Here is a 17,755-nt window from a genome sequence, read left to right as displayed (position 1 = left end):
GGTTGTGTGAACCTACCCTAAGGTTGGGTTCACATGAGCATATGCAAAATCGTTTATTTTATGTGCTGAAAAACTGATGATTATTTTTCATTCAGACTGTTATCTGTATGCCTGTGCTTTTACATGCGTATACAATCCATATGTTCATTTTGTCCATCCGAATGGCATCCGTTTTTTACCAGAACAATCTAATAAACAGTAAAGGACAAATACAGTTTCCAGTCTTCAGAATTTTAATGTATCTGTCAAAAACACTTGACATCTGATGGTATCTGATCTGATTTTTACTCATCTAATGACTTACAATGGACGAGTCTGATACATGTTATGGATCAAAGCAGTGCATGCTGCAATTTTTTTACCCACAGATCAATGCAAGTCATTCGGGCAGAACGACGGACAGCATGTAAGAAATCATGGCATGCATTAACTTAATCCATATTGTGGATCAGACTCAAAGGATGCATGAATAAACAGATTGCATATGGACAGGTACGGACTGGGGCTGAAATTCAGACCTGGCATTTGAAATCACACAGGCCCATGTTGTCCCCATCCTGATGAACCAGATTGGATATATTACTAATATTACCCTGGAAGTTTTTGTAAAAGACCAATATTTCTAATGATACCCGTGGCCTGCTGTGGTAAGTGTCGGAGTCAGCGAATTTGTGCTCCATCACAACTCTTAACAGTATGGGTGTCTTGAGAACACCAATTCTGTTAACAGCGTAGCAGACAAGGCAGCCCATGACCAGACAGGCCCTTCTGGCATTTGCCAGAATTGCCAAATGGCCAGTCTGGCCCTGCATACGGATTACTATCATTATTGTCATGAGTAGGGTTGAGCGACTTTTGCTTTTTTAGGATCGAGTTGGGTTTTGTGAAACCCGACCTTCTCGAAAGTCGGATCGCGTGAAATCGGCCGATTCTACTGTGAAGTCGGGTTCCGGACCGGAACACGAAACCCAATGCAAGTCAATGTGGATTATTCATTCTCTCTCTCTCTCTCCCCTCCATGCAAAGCATATGTTGTGTTTGACTGCGGAAATCACTGCAGCCCAAACGGTAATATGGCTCTATGATGCCGCAGAAACCAGACCGGAACCTATGTCATCACGCTGCCCACACTCCTTAATTAGCTGAAAAAATGGCGGGGAAGGCGTCATACGAAACACGACTTTGGCGCCAAGATCGCGTACCGCATGGCCGACCCCACACAGGGATCGGGTCGGGTTTCATGAGACGCCGACTTTGCCAAAAGTCGGCGACTTATGAAAATGACCGATCCGTTTCGCTCAACCTAGTCATGAGCTTTTCACTGATTTGTGACAATTATAAAGATAGGAAACTGTTTTTAACCTTTAATATTAAATTGTTCATGTAAGAATTGAATGCCACATGGATGTACAAATCGGACAAACGGATGGCAAACTGATTGCATATTTATGACGGTATGGAAGAAAAATTGTCAGTCTGGACGTAAAAAGGATATTGCACATGCTTGTGTGAATCCAGGCTTAAGCTGTGGTTTCATAATAAGCAAATAATCAAGGCAGGCCAGGGAGGGGGGGCATTGTTAGGTTAACATAAAACCCAGTGGCATCCCACGATCATGTTCCTGGATGCAATGGAATGAATAGGTGTCCCTCCATCAGTCTAAGCACCTGATGTGCTATTAACTGTGGCATCTAGAATGTTCCTTATAAACACTGCTGTAAAGGAACAACATAGTGATAGGGCTCCGCATTGTAAGCGGGCAAAGCCAAAAAATTAAAGTTGCTAGACCCACCTTCGCTGGAAGAATGATTTGTGGAGTTAGCTAGAATTCACCGGATGGAATCCCTGATAGCCCACACGCAAGAAGAAGCTAATAAAATGGCTGCACAATGGTTTCATTGGGAGTCCTTTTTATCCTCACAGACGTACCAAAATAGGTTCTACCTTATCCTTTTGCTATACAGGTCCTTCTCAAAAAATTAGCATATAGTGTTAAATTTCATTATTTACCATAATGTAATGATTACAATTAAACTTTCATATATTATAGATTCCATATCCACCAACTGAAATTTGTCAGGTCTTTTATTGTTTTAATACTGATGATTTTGGCCTACAACTCCTGATAACCCAAAAAACCTGTCTCAATAAATTAGCATATCAAGAAAAGGTTCTCTAAACGACCTATTACCCTAATCTTCTGAATCAACTAATTAACTCTAAACACATGCAAAAGATACCTGAGGCTTTTAAAAACTCCCTGCCTGGTTCATTACTCAAAACCCCCATCATGGGTAAGACTAGCGACCTGACAGATGTCAAGAAGGCCATCATTGACACCCTCAAGCAAGAGGGTAAGACCCAGAAAGAAATTTCTCAACAAATAGGCCGTTCCCAGAGTGCTGTATCAAGGCACCTCAATGGTAAGTCTGTTGGAAGGAAACAATGTGGCAGAAAACGCTGTACAACGAGAAGAGGTGACCGGACCCTGAGGAAGATTGTGGAGAAGGACCGATTCCAGACCTTGGGGAACCTGAGGAAGCAGTGGACTGAGTCTGGTGTGGAAACATCCAGAGCCACCGTGCACAGGCGTGTGCAGGAAATGGGCTACAGGTGCCGCATTCCCCAGGTAAAGCCACTTTTGAACCATAAACAGCGGCAGAAGCGCCTGACCTGGGCTACAGAGAAGCAGCACTGGACTGTTGCTAAGTGGTCCCAAGTACTTTTTTCTGATGAAAGCAAATTTTGCATGTCATTCGGAAATCAAGGTGCCAGAGTCTGGAGGAAGACTGGGGAGAAGGAAATGCCAAAATGCCTGAAGTCCAGTGTCAAGTACCCACAGTCAGTGATGGTGTGGGGTGCCATGTCAGCTGCTGGTGTTGGTCCACTGTGTTTCATCAAGGGCAGGGTCAATGCAGCTAGCTATCAGGAGATTTTGGAGCACTTCATGCTTCCATCGGCTGAAATGCTTTATGGAGATGAAGATTTCATTTTTCAGCACGACCTGGCACCTGCTCACAGTGCCAAAACCACTGGTAAATGGTTTACTGACCATGGTATTACTGTGCTCAATTGGCCTGCCAACTCTCCTGACCTGAACCCCATAGAGAATCTGTGGGATATTGTGAAGAGAAAGTTGAGAGACGCAAGACCCAACACTCTGGATGAGCTTAAGGCCGCTATTGAAGCATCCCGGGCCTCCATAACATCTCAGCAGTGTCACAGGCTGATTGCCTCCATGCCACGCCGCATTGAAGCAGTCATTTCTGCCAAAGGATTCCCGACCAAGTATTGAGTGCATAACTGAACATTATTATTTGATGTTTTTTTTGTTTGTTATTAAAAAACACTTTTATTTGATTGGACGGGTGAAATATGCTAATTTATTGAGACAGGTTTTTTGGGTTATCAGGAGTTGTAGGCCAAAATCATCAGTATTAAAACAATAAAAGACCTGACAAATTTCAGTTGGTGGATAATGAATCTATAATATATGAAAGTTTAATTGTAATCATTACATTATGGTAAATAATGAAATTTAACACTATATGCTAATTTTTTGAGAAGGACCTGTATTTGATTTTGCCTGCATAATCTTACATATTCCGTCTGCCTCATTGTTGTGTCGTCATGGTCCCTATAAATATTTCCTCCCTCTTCTCTTTCCCTCGTTGCCACTTAGTCTAAGTAACAGATTATCAGTTGTTGTTGCACATTACTAATGGTTCCATATAATATTGCTTGTTTTCTTTCTTGTAACTAAACAAATCATTCTTTGAATAGTTAATGTACCATTATATGTTTGTTTAAACCAGCTGGTATGTTTCTGTTTATCAGAAACTCAATGATTTTGAATAAGAAATTGCCATTTATAAATGTTGTCCCACAGTTAGCAGCTAACTGCTGCGATGTGCAATAAATCATCATTCAATGGCAGGCAAAAGGTTAAACCCTTATAACTGTGTTAATACCTGGGATTTTAGAAGTACAGCTTGATATCTACTTTTCCACCTAAATGTGCAATGGAAGCACTTGAACGGATTATTATTTGGATTTTATTGTACTGTTCCAGGAATAAGGTGCTCCTGTACACAAAAATGATCGTCTAGAGACCATGGTTTGCTAAATATTGATCACACAGAAAGGTTTAAGGAATGAAATTAGGACAAGGACTAATTACCTTCATTAGATGAGAAACAAGCACAGCATGAAAATACAATAAGAGTAATAGGGAAATGTTTAAGCAATTGTTAACAAAATACTGTGCTGTGTATTGAATGCAACAGAACAAGATAAGCCATGATAACCTCTAATTTACATAAAGTATTAATGTAAATGAGTAGTCACTGATTGTATATTTATGGTAGATATAATGGACCTGGTGTTGGTGACAGGCCACACTGCTTTATAAAATAGGCCAACCAAGAACTGAAGCAGTGAAAAAAGTTACTGTGCTCATTTGTGATACTTACGGTACTTCTAATAGCAGTTTGGAACTACAGTATCTTCAAAAACTATTCTTTAGAATCCTCATGTAATGGGTTTCCATAGCACGCAGAAACACACAAGCCAGGATTACAGTGCTAAACATCAAGCATCAGCTAAACATGTGAAGCACCAGTGATCACACTTCCTTCTCTAGTAATTACCTCCATTTTTCACTCTTCAATCTCCAAAGTCTTTTTCTAACCAAATTTGGGAAATCATGCTTGACCTTCTGGTACTACAGAGGACACAGCTCTTGAGAAATTTTGATTTGCAAAATATAATTTTTGCGTCTTTCAATCTTTAAGAAAATGGACATTGTACTAAGAATATAGTTCCTGATTAAATTCAGCATCATTGATAACATCATCATTACCACACTACATCATGTACGTCGGTGATGTGCTGTGTGCGCAGACTTGTGACTGTTTCTCAAAATCCCATGATTACGCCATACATACAAAGTGCAATTTGTAAACCAAAAACAGTCAGACAGAAAAAAGTATAGTGGGAAATGTGCACCTCCTCTGGTTTTCAGACCTACAGTATGCCTGGTTTTCGCTAACAAACTGATGTAAAATAGTGACAAAATGCTTAACAGCATCCACACATTAGCACCACTCCAGCGTTTTTTGTATTGCAGAGCTGAAGTGGTGCTACTAATGTAATTTCCCTGCACTTACTCCTATACTTACCAGCCGCCATCTCCTGTTCTCGGTGCTGCTCCGGTTGGTCTCCAGCAGTTTGTGACCTGCCACATCGCTCCAGTGTTTGCTGGGTGATGTGGAAGTGACAACTCAATGTAAGACTATGAGAGCCAGAATGAGGCCAGAACAAGCCTCTTATAAGCGTTACCTCTGATTTCCAGTGAGTCAGAAGTTGCACACAAGTTGTCACAAGATTATGGTGTAGTCCTAAGCTTTGCCACGAACAGCTGAAGACAGCAGTTGGTAAGTATAATATTAAGGTCAGAGAACTTAGATTAGTGTTGCATCAGTTCAAAACTGAAATAAAAAAAAAATAGATGCTCAAAACACTACAATTAAAAGTACATTTCCACCATAGACATTTATGGTATTGCCACAGGATATGCTGTACATTTTTGTTAAGTGGTGATCTGTCCCTGGATCCCAATAATTGTCACTGTTGCCTCATACTAAGTATTTACTCTTTCAACTTTTTGGAATCTTGGTCTTTATTGTTACTTATGTGATATTGAAACATCTGATATTTTTCTAGTTAATTTAATTAATTAGTTGCTCTCACATCATCATCATATCAGCAAAAGGGCGAATACACGAAGTTAATACTTAAATTGCAAACTTCATTCAATACTATAGATTATCCAATTGAGACACATAAAAATCAATTTAAAAGCAGAAGAATGGTAGGGTAGATAATATCCACTGACAAGTATAAATCATGTACAGATACATTTATACTGTATATTTACAAATAAGAAAATAATATATATCATCTCAAAACTGTACATAACACGCACCAATATGGTGTAATCCTCCCCTCTAAGCGGCAAACATAGCTTCTGTGGAGAGTATTATGTATGAAAGTGCTAATAGTGAATCAGCTACCAGAGAGTAAGACTAACATACTGTACATGTTATAGGTCCCATCGTGCTAGTTCACATAAGTGTCAATGGTGAGATCCACCTCAAAGAAGTTCCTAATGTGAGTTTTGCAATCTTTCAAGTATAAAGTTTCATCAGAGGGAGATGCTGAATCCAACAAGAGTGGCCCAAAATTCCAGGTGAGAGGCATAAGGAGCTTGTTGATGGTTATAGGAAGCGATTGATTGTACTTATTTATTCCAAAAGGGTGTGTAACCAAATATTAAGTTGAGGGTGCCAACAATACTGTCTTGCCCGTATTTGGTGTTTTGTGTGAAAGTTTGCCTTTTTTCCTTTTTTTTTGTAATGTTTCAATACACACAAAGGAAAAGCATGTGCATAACAAGATCGTGTAACTGCAGTAATTTTCTGAGAGAAAGTCTTAGTTACTCACCGGTTAACGGTGTTTTTCGGAGTCCATGACAGCACCACTGAGAGAGGGAATCCGCCCGTCAAAAACAGGAAACCTACAGATACATAAGGGCGGCACCTCTCTCACGCATCAGTTGGTTTACAGAGCACAAGAGGACCACCAAAGTTAACAACATAATTTATATACAACGATACTACTACTAAACTATCCACCACGAGTGGAATATGCAAAAAAAGGAAGAGGTGTACACCCAGAACTTAAGAAGACGGGAGGGTATGTACGGGTGCTGTCATGGACTCCGAAAAACACTGTTAAAAGGTGAGTAACTAAGACTTTATCGGTCGTCCATGACAGCACGACAGAAAGAATTACAGAGAGTAAACTGTTTAGGGAGGGACTACGGCTTGCAGCACCCTTACACCAAAAGAGAGGTCCGAGGAAGCACCCAGGTTTAATCTATAATGGTTATAGAATGTGTTTGGAGAAGACCAAGTAGCAGTCTTACATATTTGGTTGATCGACACCTCCAATCTCTCCGCCCACGAGGCAGACATAGCTCTAGTGTAATGCGCTCTTAGTTCTTCAGGCGCCGGCTTGCCCTTTGAGATGTATACCAGCGAAATAGCCTCCCTGATCCACCTAGCTAGCGTAGATTTTGACAATCTATGACCTTTCCTACTACCCTGATAGGATATGAATAGGGATATCTCCGTTTAAAGGCCGGTGGTAGGGAGCCCTTTTTTTTCTGGCTTTTTCCACTCTTTTGATTAGGTTCTGAACTTTGTCATTAAGTGGAAATGATTTACGCTTTCTCGGGTCTAGACCGCCAAACATCAGGTCTTGCGCCGAAAGTTCTGGTTTTTCAACAGCCACCCCCATGGTGGACCTGACCGATTTAATCAGCCTGTCCAGTCTAGCGGAAAGCAAAACCGATTCGAATCCTCTTCTGAAGAGGATGCAGAGGAGACAGAGGCTTCCGAACCACATTCTTTCCCAGGGGCAGTAGACGAGTCGAAGTCTGAAACGCTAGGTTACCTTTTCCTCTTGGAAGGCTCCCCTTGGGACAAAGATTTTAGGGAATCTTACTTCTCTCCTGATGATTTCTCTTGGGTTCGAAGTAAAATCGTGAGTTTCTTCCACCACCTATGGGAGCGGAAGGAATGTAACTAGTACTACCGCTATAAAATGTATATATATTTCCCCTTTTCTCCCTACCGTTTGTCGCACACACGACTGACATAGTCTTTTAGGGTAGGTGTCTGGCAAAGGGCAACCACATAGTGCACACTCATTTATTTTACCAGCACATTTTTTCCCCTGAGGAAATAACATAGGTAAAGACTGCATCAGGGCACGTTCACGAAGGTCTCTTACCCAGGCAGCAGCGGTAGGTATCGGATTACTGGAGGAGCGAACCGGATCCTTCAGTGTAGAAGAGGTCCTGCGACTGGCCTGGTCACTGCATCCGTGGGTCTTTGGCTGGGTGTTTGCATGGGGACCTGTCCGAAACTCTGTCCTGCTCCAGCAGACCGACGGGAGCTTCTGGCTCATCCATTGCTGCAGTTGGGCTCACAAGCAGCCCTGCAGCATTCTGTGCAGCTTAAATAGGCCTTCCCCTGGATCCGGAGTGTCAGCAGGGGCGTGGCCAGGGGTTCTGCCCCCTCCCCGTGTAAGTCACCGCCAGATCCCCCCATAGCTCCCAACCGCCCCCTCCACACCACCGCTGCACCTGGCCGCCGCAGCACAGCGGCGTCTGCAGGAGCTGGCCGGCGTCCGACTCCCAGTCCGGCCCCACTGCGTCACTTCTGGCACCGGAAAGAGCGCACAGGGACACGCAGGGAGGCAGTGGCACGGCGCCGCCGGTCGACCCCACCGCACACGCCATGCCAGGCGCCCCGGACAGGACGACCGACGAGGCACAGGGAAAACTGGATGGACCCGGGGGGGGGGGGGGAATACTTACCTCCGTCGCTGGCACCAGGAGATTGACATCCTCCGGACTCTGCTCCACTAACAGCCGTGGAGCCCGACCCGGACCCACCGTGGTGCTTCCAGGGACCCGAACTGACCGAGGTAGGAGACCCCCTCGCTACCTGAGTCGGTCAGCCAGCCTGGGTATCCAGATGAAATACGGATAATCTGTAGGGCATCCTGTCCTCCAGGAACAAGAAACCAAATGATGCGTGGGAGAGGTGCCGCCCTTATGTATCTGTAGGTTTCCTGTCCCTTAGAAACTTTTATTCCATTTAAAATATGCAAACCATTGGGGAAGAAGAAATATTGGCCTTACTAGCGTGTTGCATCTCACTTGATGCACCTGTAGAAGCGACAAATGGGAGCCAAAACAGGCTGTAGTTGCAAGAGGGAAGATTTGCAAGCCTGTCACAATGGTTGTGGAATATACAGTTGTGTGAAAAAGTGTTTACCCATTCTTTTGATTATTTGCCACACAAATATTTCAGATCACCAAATAACATTTAAATATTAGACAAAGATAACACAAGTAAACAGAAAAGCAGTTTTTAACCCCTTAATTACCGAGCTAATTTTGACCTTAAGGTACCTTCACACGAAGCGACGCTGCAGCGATAGCGACAACGATGCCGATCGCTGCAGCGTCGCTGTTTGATCGCTGGAGAGCTGTCACACAGACCGCTCTCCAGCGACCAACGATGCTGAGGTCCCCGGGTAACCAGGGTAAACATCGGGTTGCTAAGCGCAGGGCCGCGCTTAGTAACCCGATGTTTACCCTGGTTACCAGCGTAAAAGTAAAAAAAACAAACAGTACATGCTCACCTGCGCGTCCCCCAGCGTCTGCTTCCTGACACTGACTGAGCTCCGGCCCTAACAGCACAGCGGTGACGTCACCGCTGTGCTTTCACTTTCACTTTACGGCCGGCGCTCAGTAAGTGTCAGGAAGCAGACGCTGGGGGACGCATGTAAGTATGTACTGTTTGTTTTTTTTACTTTTACGCTCGTAACCAGGGTAAACATCGGGTTACTAAGCGCGGCCCTGCGCTTGGTAACCCGATGTTTACCCTGGTTACCAGTGTAAAACATCGCTGGTATCGTTGCTTTTGCTTTCAAACACAACGATACACAGCGATCGGACGACCAAATAAAGTTCTGGACTTTATTCAGCGACCAGCGACATCACAGCAGGATCCTGATCGCTGCTGCGTGTCAAACGAAACGATATCGCTAGCCAGGACGCTGCAACGTCACGGATCGCTAGCGATGTCGTTTCGTGTGAAGGTACCTTTAGTGACCAAGACAAAATTTCCAATTCTAACCAGTGTCACTTTATCTGGCAAATATTTGGAATGCTTCAGCGTATCCAACTGATTCCGAGATATTTTTTCATGACAAATTGTACTTCATGATAGTGGTAAAATTTCTTCAATATGACTTGCATTTATTTGTGAAAAAATGGAAATTTGGCAAAAATTTAAAATTTAGCAATTTTCAAACATAATACTTATGCCCTTAAATCAGAGAGGCATGTAATACAAAATAGTTAATAAATTACATTTCCCTCATGCCTACTTTACATCAGCACAATTTTTGAAACAATTTTTTTGTTAGGAAGTTATAAGGGTTAAAAGTTGTTCAGCGATTTCTCATTTTCCAACAAAATGTATAAAACCATTTTTTTTAGGGACCACATCATATTTGAAGTGACTTTGAGGGGGCAATATGACAGAAAGTACCCAAAATTACATCATTCTAAAAACTACACCCCCACATTCAAGAAGTTTATTAACCCTTCAGGAAGGAAAAAAAAATGAACATTTAATTTTCACAAAAAATTTACTTTAGACCCAAACTATACGCCGATACCTTACTTGTGGGGGAAATCTACTGTTTGAGGGCACGGCAGGGCTCAGAAGGGAGGGAGCGCCATTTGACTTTTTTGAATGTAAAATTTGCTGAAATAATTAGAGGACGCAATTTTGCATTTGGAGAGCCCCTGATATGCCTATAAAAGTGGAGATCCTCCACAAGTGACCAAATTTTGGAAACCACACCCTTCAAGAATTTTATCCAGGGGTATGGTGAGCATTTTGAACTCACAAGTACGACACAGAATTTGATAACATTAGGTCATCATGTTGAATTTGTCGTCATTAGGGTTAAGAGCAAGTGCTTGCTACTCCAGTTTGCATCAGGTGCTCGAGTATGCCCCTAATATTGCGAGTACTCGAGTGACATGCCAGAGTACCTGCCCCGCATGTTCCACGGCTGTTAGACACCCAAAAAAAACATGCAAGGATCCACGATACTTCATGCATACCCAAGCACCTGATAAAGACTTGATTACCAAGCACTTGTGCTCAACACTAGCTGTTATATCGTTTTTTTTTTTGTTTTTTTTTTTTAATTTTGAAAAAAAAAAATTACAACCCCAATCCTATCTGCAAAGAATGGATTAAAATATTTTAGCATTTTTATATAACTAAGGGGGTGACAGAGGGGAATTTGAGTTACTATTTTCTTTTTACTATGATCACTGTAAAAATGTCCTATTGAAGTTTGATTGTACTCTACACATGTTTGTATCTTTTCTATGATATACCTAAAATAAAGAATTAAAATAAAGAATTAAAAAAAAAAAAAAAAAAATGTCCTGCTGGGCACCGACTGGTAGATCTCGGCAGGCGCACTGCACTCGCCATTTTTTTTTTTTTACGAAGTTGACGCCAGGCTGAGGGATGGTTTAGGAGGGCTCAGAGATGGGTCTTGAAGAGCATCATTTCTCTCTCCTCTGACATGTTTGTCATGTCAGAAGAGAGAAAAGTAATTTAAACAGCAAGCACACTTTTTTATGTAATTGGGCACCGGAAAATCCATCCCTGATCATGTTCTCCAAGGTCTCAGCTACCCCCGGTAGCCAAGACCCTGGAGATTCTCCGACTGAGTGGCAATCCAACCTTAATCCCAATTGCCGTTTTAAAACGGCGATAAGGGAATAAAATACTCTTATTGGCTGCCTTTTTAATGTGCATCGGCAGTCACTATGGGGTTAAATTAAGGTCTTTAATATTATGGGAAAAAGAAATCCAAACCTACCGGGCCCTGTGTGAAAAAGTGATTGCCCTTAAAGGGACTGTGTCACCTGAATTTGGAGGGAACAATTTTCAGTCCTATGGGCGGGGTTTTCGGGTGTTTGATTCACCCTTTCCTTACCCGCTGGCTGCAATATTGGATTGAAGTTAATTCTCTGCCCTCCGTAGTACATGCCTGCACAAGGCAATCTTGCCTTGCGCAGGCGTGTACTACGGAGGACAGAGAATGAACTTCAATCTAATATTGCAGCCAGCACGCAGCCAGCGGGTAAGGAAAGGGTGAATCAAACACCCGAAAACCCCACCCATATGACTGAAAATTGCTCCCTCCAAATTCAGGTGACAGAGTCCCTTTAACCCCTTTCTGACCTCGGATGGGATAGCACGTCCGAGGCCAGAACCCCTTCAAAATAAAACAAAAAAAAGAAACCTACACATATTTGGTATCGTCGCGTTCAGAATCGCCCGATCAATAAAAAAAAAAGGATTAACCTGATTGCTAAACGGCATAGAGAGAAAAAAAATGTGAAATGCCAGAATTACGTTTTTTTGGTCGCCGCAACATCGCATTAAAATGAAATAACGGGCGATCAAAAGAACATATCTGCACCAAAATTGTATCATTAAAAACGTCAGCTCGGCACGCAAAAAATAAGCCCTCACCCAACTAAAGATCACGAAAAATGGAGACGCTTCGGGTATCGGAAAACTGCACTTTTTTTTCCTTTTTTTTAGCAAAGTTTGGAAATTTTTTTTACCACTTAGATAAAAAAAAAGAACCTAGACATGTTTGGTGCCTATGAACTCGTAATGACCTGGGAATCAAAATGTCAGATCAGTTTTAGCATTTAGTGAACCTAGCAAAAAAGTCAAACAAAAAACAAGTGTGGGATTGCACTTTTTTTGCAATTTCACTGAACTTGGAATTTTGTTCCCGTTTTCTGTTACACGACATGGTAAGACCAATGGTATCACTCAAACGTACAACTCGTCCCACAAAAAATAAGCCCTCACATGGCCATACTGACAAAAAAAAAAGTTATAGCTCTGGGAAAAAGGGGAGTGAAAAACGAATACGTAAAAGCGAAAAAAGCTCCAGTCATGAAGGGATTACATTTTTTGAATAAAATTTAATATACTTGCTTCAGTGCTGTGTTTGGATATTTTGCATCCACTTTCCACGCTGTATATATCTTTAAGGCCAGAGTCACTCTAGGGAGAAATACGGACGAGTGCTATGAGATATAAAAAAAAATAAAAAAAAATTGCATAGCACTCGAACCAATGTTAATCTATGGGGCACCTCCCATCATCCGATTTTTTCTCATGCGTATTATACATGCGAGAGAAATCGCAGCATGCTGCGATTTGCACTGTATTACGGCCGAGACTCTCCAATGCAAGTCTATGGGTGCGAAAAAAAAAAAAAAGGATTACACACGGACCAAGCGTTTGACTTGCGATAAATACGCAAGACTTCTCCAGGTGACAGGAAATAGTACCCTACATTATCAGGAAGCTTTGGCATGCTAATTAGCTTTGGAAGCTCAACGAAAAATCAGGAAGCATGCCTCCACGGAGTACACCATCATGGCAACATATATCAATGTTGAGATGCTCATAGTTCTGGTGCAAGAGAGGCCAGAACTATGGGATCAGAGGGACGCCCATTATGCCGACCGGTCACGAAAGGAGGCAGCATGGAGGAGGATATGTGTCCATATGTTCCCTATGAGGACAAACCTTGTGAGGCCCATCAGCAAATTAGTAAGTACAATCCCTTAATAATATTATTGCGCAAAGTACCGTATTTTTTGGACTACAAGACGTACTTTTTCCCCCCAAAAAAAGGGGGGAAAATAGGGGGTGCGTCTAATAGTCGTAATGCATGCCTACCCGCAGTGGTGTGGTGGCGGTGGCGGCAGAGGAGGCGCAGTGAGTGGGGTCCCTTTCACAGGTGAGGTGATGCAGCAGCCCGGTAAGCAGCTGAGCCGGGTGAATCATGTTGTTATCGGTGGTGGCGGCCATCTTCCTGAGGCCGCTCATACGCAGATGGAGTGCTCTGCTTCCCGGGGCTTCAGGAAAATGGCCGCGGGAGGCCGCGCGTGCGCAGATGGAGATCGCGGTGGCCATTTTCCTGAAGACGAGATCGCAGATTTAGATCTTGGCTTCCTGAAGCCCCAGGAAGCAGAGCACTCCATCTGCGCACGCGTGGCCTCAGGAAGATGGCCGCCACCACCGATAACAACATGATTCACCCGGCTCTGCTGCTTACCGGGCTGCTGCATCACCTCACCTGTGAAAGGGACCCCGCTCACGCCATACTGCTCACTGCGCCTCCTCATCCTCGCACCTCTGCCGCCGCTGCACCTCTGCTGGTAAGCCTGTATTAACCCGGCTCCGCTGCGTCCCCTCACCTCTGGAAGGGACCCTGCTCACGCCATACCGCTCATTATCCCCGCACCTCTGCCGTCGCCACACCACTGCTGCAACCCTCCCATGGACACCAGGCCGTGGCATCGCCCACCTAAGCAGGAAGGGACCCTGCTCAGGTGCACGCCGTACCGCATCACCCCACCTCTGCCGACACCATGCCTCCTGTGACCCTGCTCTGCCACCGCCAGCCCTCAGGTAAGATACTGTAAATTCGGACAATAAGACGGACCCCAATCTTATAAAAAAAACTTTTTTCTGCAATTTTCACCCCAAATTTGGGGTGCGTCTTATGGTCCAGTGCGTCTTATAGCCCGAAAAATACGGTAACACGTGTTACCATAAGACCAAAAAATCATAATATGTGATTTTTCTTTTAGAATGTGTCATATTTCTGAGCTAAAACTTGCAAAGTATCAGGCCACATGAGAGTGTAAACTAAAATCTTGAAAACAAATCAAATTTTCTAGTTAAAAAATTTTGATTATGTTACGTTGCAGTGAATGATGTGACGAGACAATGGCGCTGCAAAAGGGACCAGTATCAGCGGGAACGTCAGCAGCGGGCCAGGAGTGGGGATGCAGCACCGAGTAAAAGGAAGTACATATACTTCGATAGGCTTTCTGGATCTGAGACCATAAGTGCATGCATCATACCACATTTTACACATGCAGTTAGGGTCAGATCTAAATTTTTTCATTCTATTTTTCACATAAAAACAGCAGTCAAACCTAACAGAGAGAGACAGCCTCTGACTCAGAGGCCCCTGTAGATCCTGTCGGGGAAGGTGAAGAGGTGGCTGGCCCATCTACTGCATCTTCCAGCTGCATCCACCCAGCACCACTACCACCATCACCGGCACTGGCATCAGCACAACAGGAGGAACATCCAGAGGAGGATCAGGGACACAGCAGCAGCCCAACTGTGCATCCGGAGACCTCACCCCAGGCTGCCGTCATCCCACGTCATGTCCGATGCAGGAGAGACATTACAGCCGCTGACACCAGGAGGCATGTTGATACCGGGGTATTAAACTATTTAGCCAGGGCTGCCCACAATGATGGTGAGGAAGCCTATGCCCGCAGCCTGGCCTGGTACCTCCGTCCAATACCCCAGGAGCTCAGGCTGTGTGCCCGAGGAGCCATTCAGATATTGATTGTCTGCACACCCCCCAATAGCCCCATCATGGTTTTGGAAATTTTGGAACGGTGGCAGCTGTCCAACAATAATCAGCTTCCAATGGCGGCAACAACAAAAGTGCAGGCACAATCAGTATCTGAGACACCTCCTCCCCGGGTGCCTACACCACAGCCACTCCCCCCCCCCCAAACCTACATTGGCCTACATAGGGCCAAATGTCATCCTATAATGCACCTGCCCAATATGGCCACTTGATCAGACCCACTGTTGGAGGCTGGTCCCAACATGGGCATGGTCGACATGGCCATATTGGGGGTTATGAACCACGTGGGTACCCAAATACACAGGAGTATCCACTCAACCCATTTCTTTCCTTCACCACATGATCCTGGCCAGATGCAGCATCCTGGGGCTGAATATGTTAACACACAGGGTGAGGTACAAGTTGTGCTTCAAATGCAGCAAACAGCTCAAGCTGCCCTCCCGCCATCACCACCCCCAACTTACCGTAAAACTTATAATTTTTTTTTTGCTGTTTTTCTTAAAAAAATGGTTTGAATTTGTTTGTTTTTATTATGCTAATTTTTTCTTTGTCGGCCCAGTTAGATTGGCCAAAAAAGCCATATGCTAATAATATGGTTTTTGTTTTTGAAAAGAAATACCGTATATACTCGAGTATAAGCCGAGATTTTCAGCCCAAATTTTTGGGCTGAAAGTGCCCCTCTCGGCTTATACTCGAGTCGCGGTCGGCGGTGGGGTCGGCGGGTGAGGGGGAGAGGGCGCTGAGGCATACTCACCTAGTCCCGGCGCTCCCCCTGCCTGTCACACTGTCTTCGGGTGCCGCAGCTCTTCCCCTGTTCAGCGGTCACGTGGGACCGCTCATTAGAGAAATGAATATGGACTCCACTCCCATAGGGGTGGAGCCGCAAATTAATTTCTCTAATCAGCGGTGCCAGTGACCGCTGACAGAGGAAGAGCTGCGGCACCCGAAGACAGTGTGACAGGCAGGGGGAGCGCCGGGACTAGGTGAGTATTTTATATTCACCTGTCCACGTTCCACCCGCCGGGCGCCGCTCTGTCTTCCCGTACTCTGGCTCTGACTGTTCAGGTCAGAGGGCGCGATGACGTACTAGTGTGCGCGCCGCCCTCTGCCTGATCAGTCACTGCAGAGAGACGCCGGGACCGGACACTGAGGAGCTGCAAGCAAGAAAGGTGAGTATGTGTTTTTTTTTTTTATTGCAGCAGCAGCGTTATATATGGCACAGATTTATGTGGAGTATCTATGGAGCCAAACTGAACGGTGCAGCAGCACTATATATGGCATAGATTTATGTGGAGTATCTATTGGGCAACGGTGCAGAGCATTATATATATGGCACAGATTTATGTGGAGTATCTATGGGGCAACGGTGCAGAGCATTATATATATGGCACAGATTTATATGGCACATCTATGGGGCAACGGTGCAGAGCATTATATATGGCACTGCTTTATAAGGAGCATCTATGGGGCCATAATGAACAGTGCAGAGCATATATGGCACTGCTTTATAAGGAGCATCTATGGGGCAATAATGAACAGTGCAGAGCATATATGGCACAGCTTAATAAGGAGCATCTATGGGGCAATAATGAACAGTGCAGAGCATATATGGCACAGCTTAATAAGGAGCATCTATGGGGCAATAATGAACAGTGCAGAGCATATATGACACAGCTTAATAAGGAGCATCTATGGGGCAATAATGAACAGTGCAGAGCATATAAGGCACAGCTTAATAAGGAGCATCTATGGGGCAATAATGAACAGTGCAGAGCATATATGGCACAGCTTTATAAGGAGCATCTATGGGGCAATAATGAACAGTGCAGAGCATATAAGGCACAGCTTAATAAGGAGCATCTATGGGGCAATAATGAACAGTGCAGAGCATATATGGCACTGCTTAATAAGGAGCATCTATGGGGCAATAATAAACAGTGCAGAGCATATATGGCACTGCTTAATAAGGAGCATCTATGGGGCCATAATGAATGGTGCAGAGCATTGTATATGGGGCATCTATGGGGCCATAATGAATGGTGCAGAGCAATGGCACAGCTTTATAAGGAGCATCTATGGGGCCATAATGAACGGTGCAGAGCATTATATATGGCACAGCTTTATAAGGAGCATCTATGGGGCCATAATGAACGGTGCAGAGCATTCTATATGGCACAGCTATACATGGAGCATCTGCAGCGCCCCCCCCACTGCCGCAGGGCCGAGGGGTACCCGGTACCGGGCCTCTGCTCTGGGGTTGTCACGGTGGCTAGACCCGGTCCGTGACCCTGCTGAGGGGCGCCCAATGAAAGGTGTGGATGGTGGTAGTAGTGCGGTGCAGTGCTGGTCACAGTAAATAATGAGGACACCAGGTTGCAGTCTCTTTACCTCTTTACTGAAGGCTTCACGATCCTCAGTCCCGAATACGGTTAACCAGGCTGCGCAAGTCCGGCCGGTCCGATGGCACCTCCAGAGTTCCCTTTGCAGGTGGAAATCTGTGCCTACCTTCTAGCGCTTGTGTGTTGCGGTCCTCCCCTGCTGTGCTCACGGGATAGTCCCCACAACTGTTGTGTCTGTTTCTCGTGTTCCA

Source organism: Ranitomeya variabilis, chromosome 1, assembly GCF_051348905.1.
Source record: "Ranitomeya variabilis isolate aRanVar5 chromosome 1, aRanVar5.hap1, whole genome shotgun sequence".
NCBI classification, from domain to species: Eukaryota; Metazoa; Chordata; class Amphibia; order Anura; family Dendrobatidae; genus Ranitomeya; species Ranitomeya variabilis.
This window is presented reverse-complemented; position numbering follows the sequence as displayed.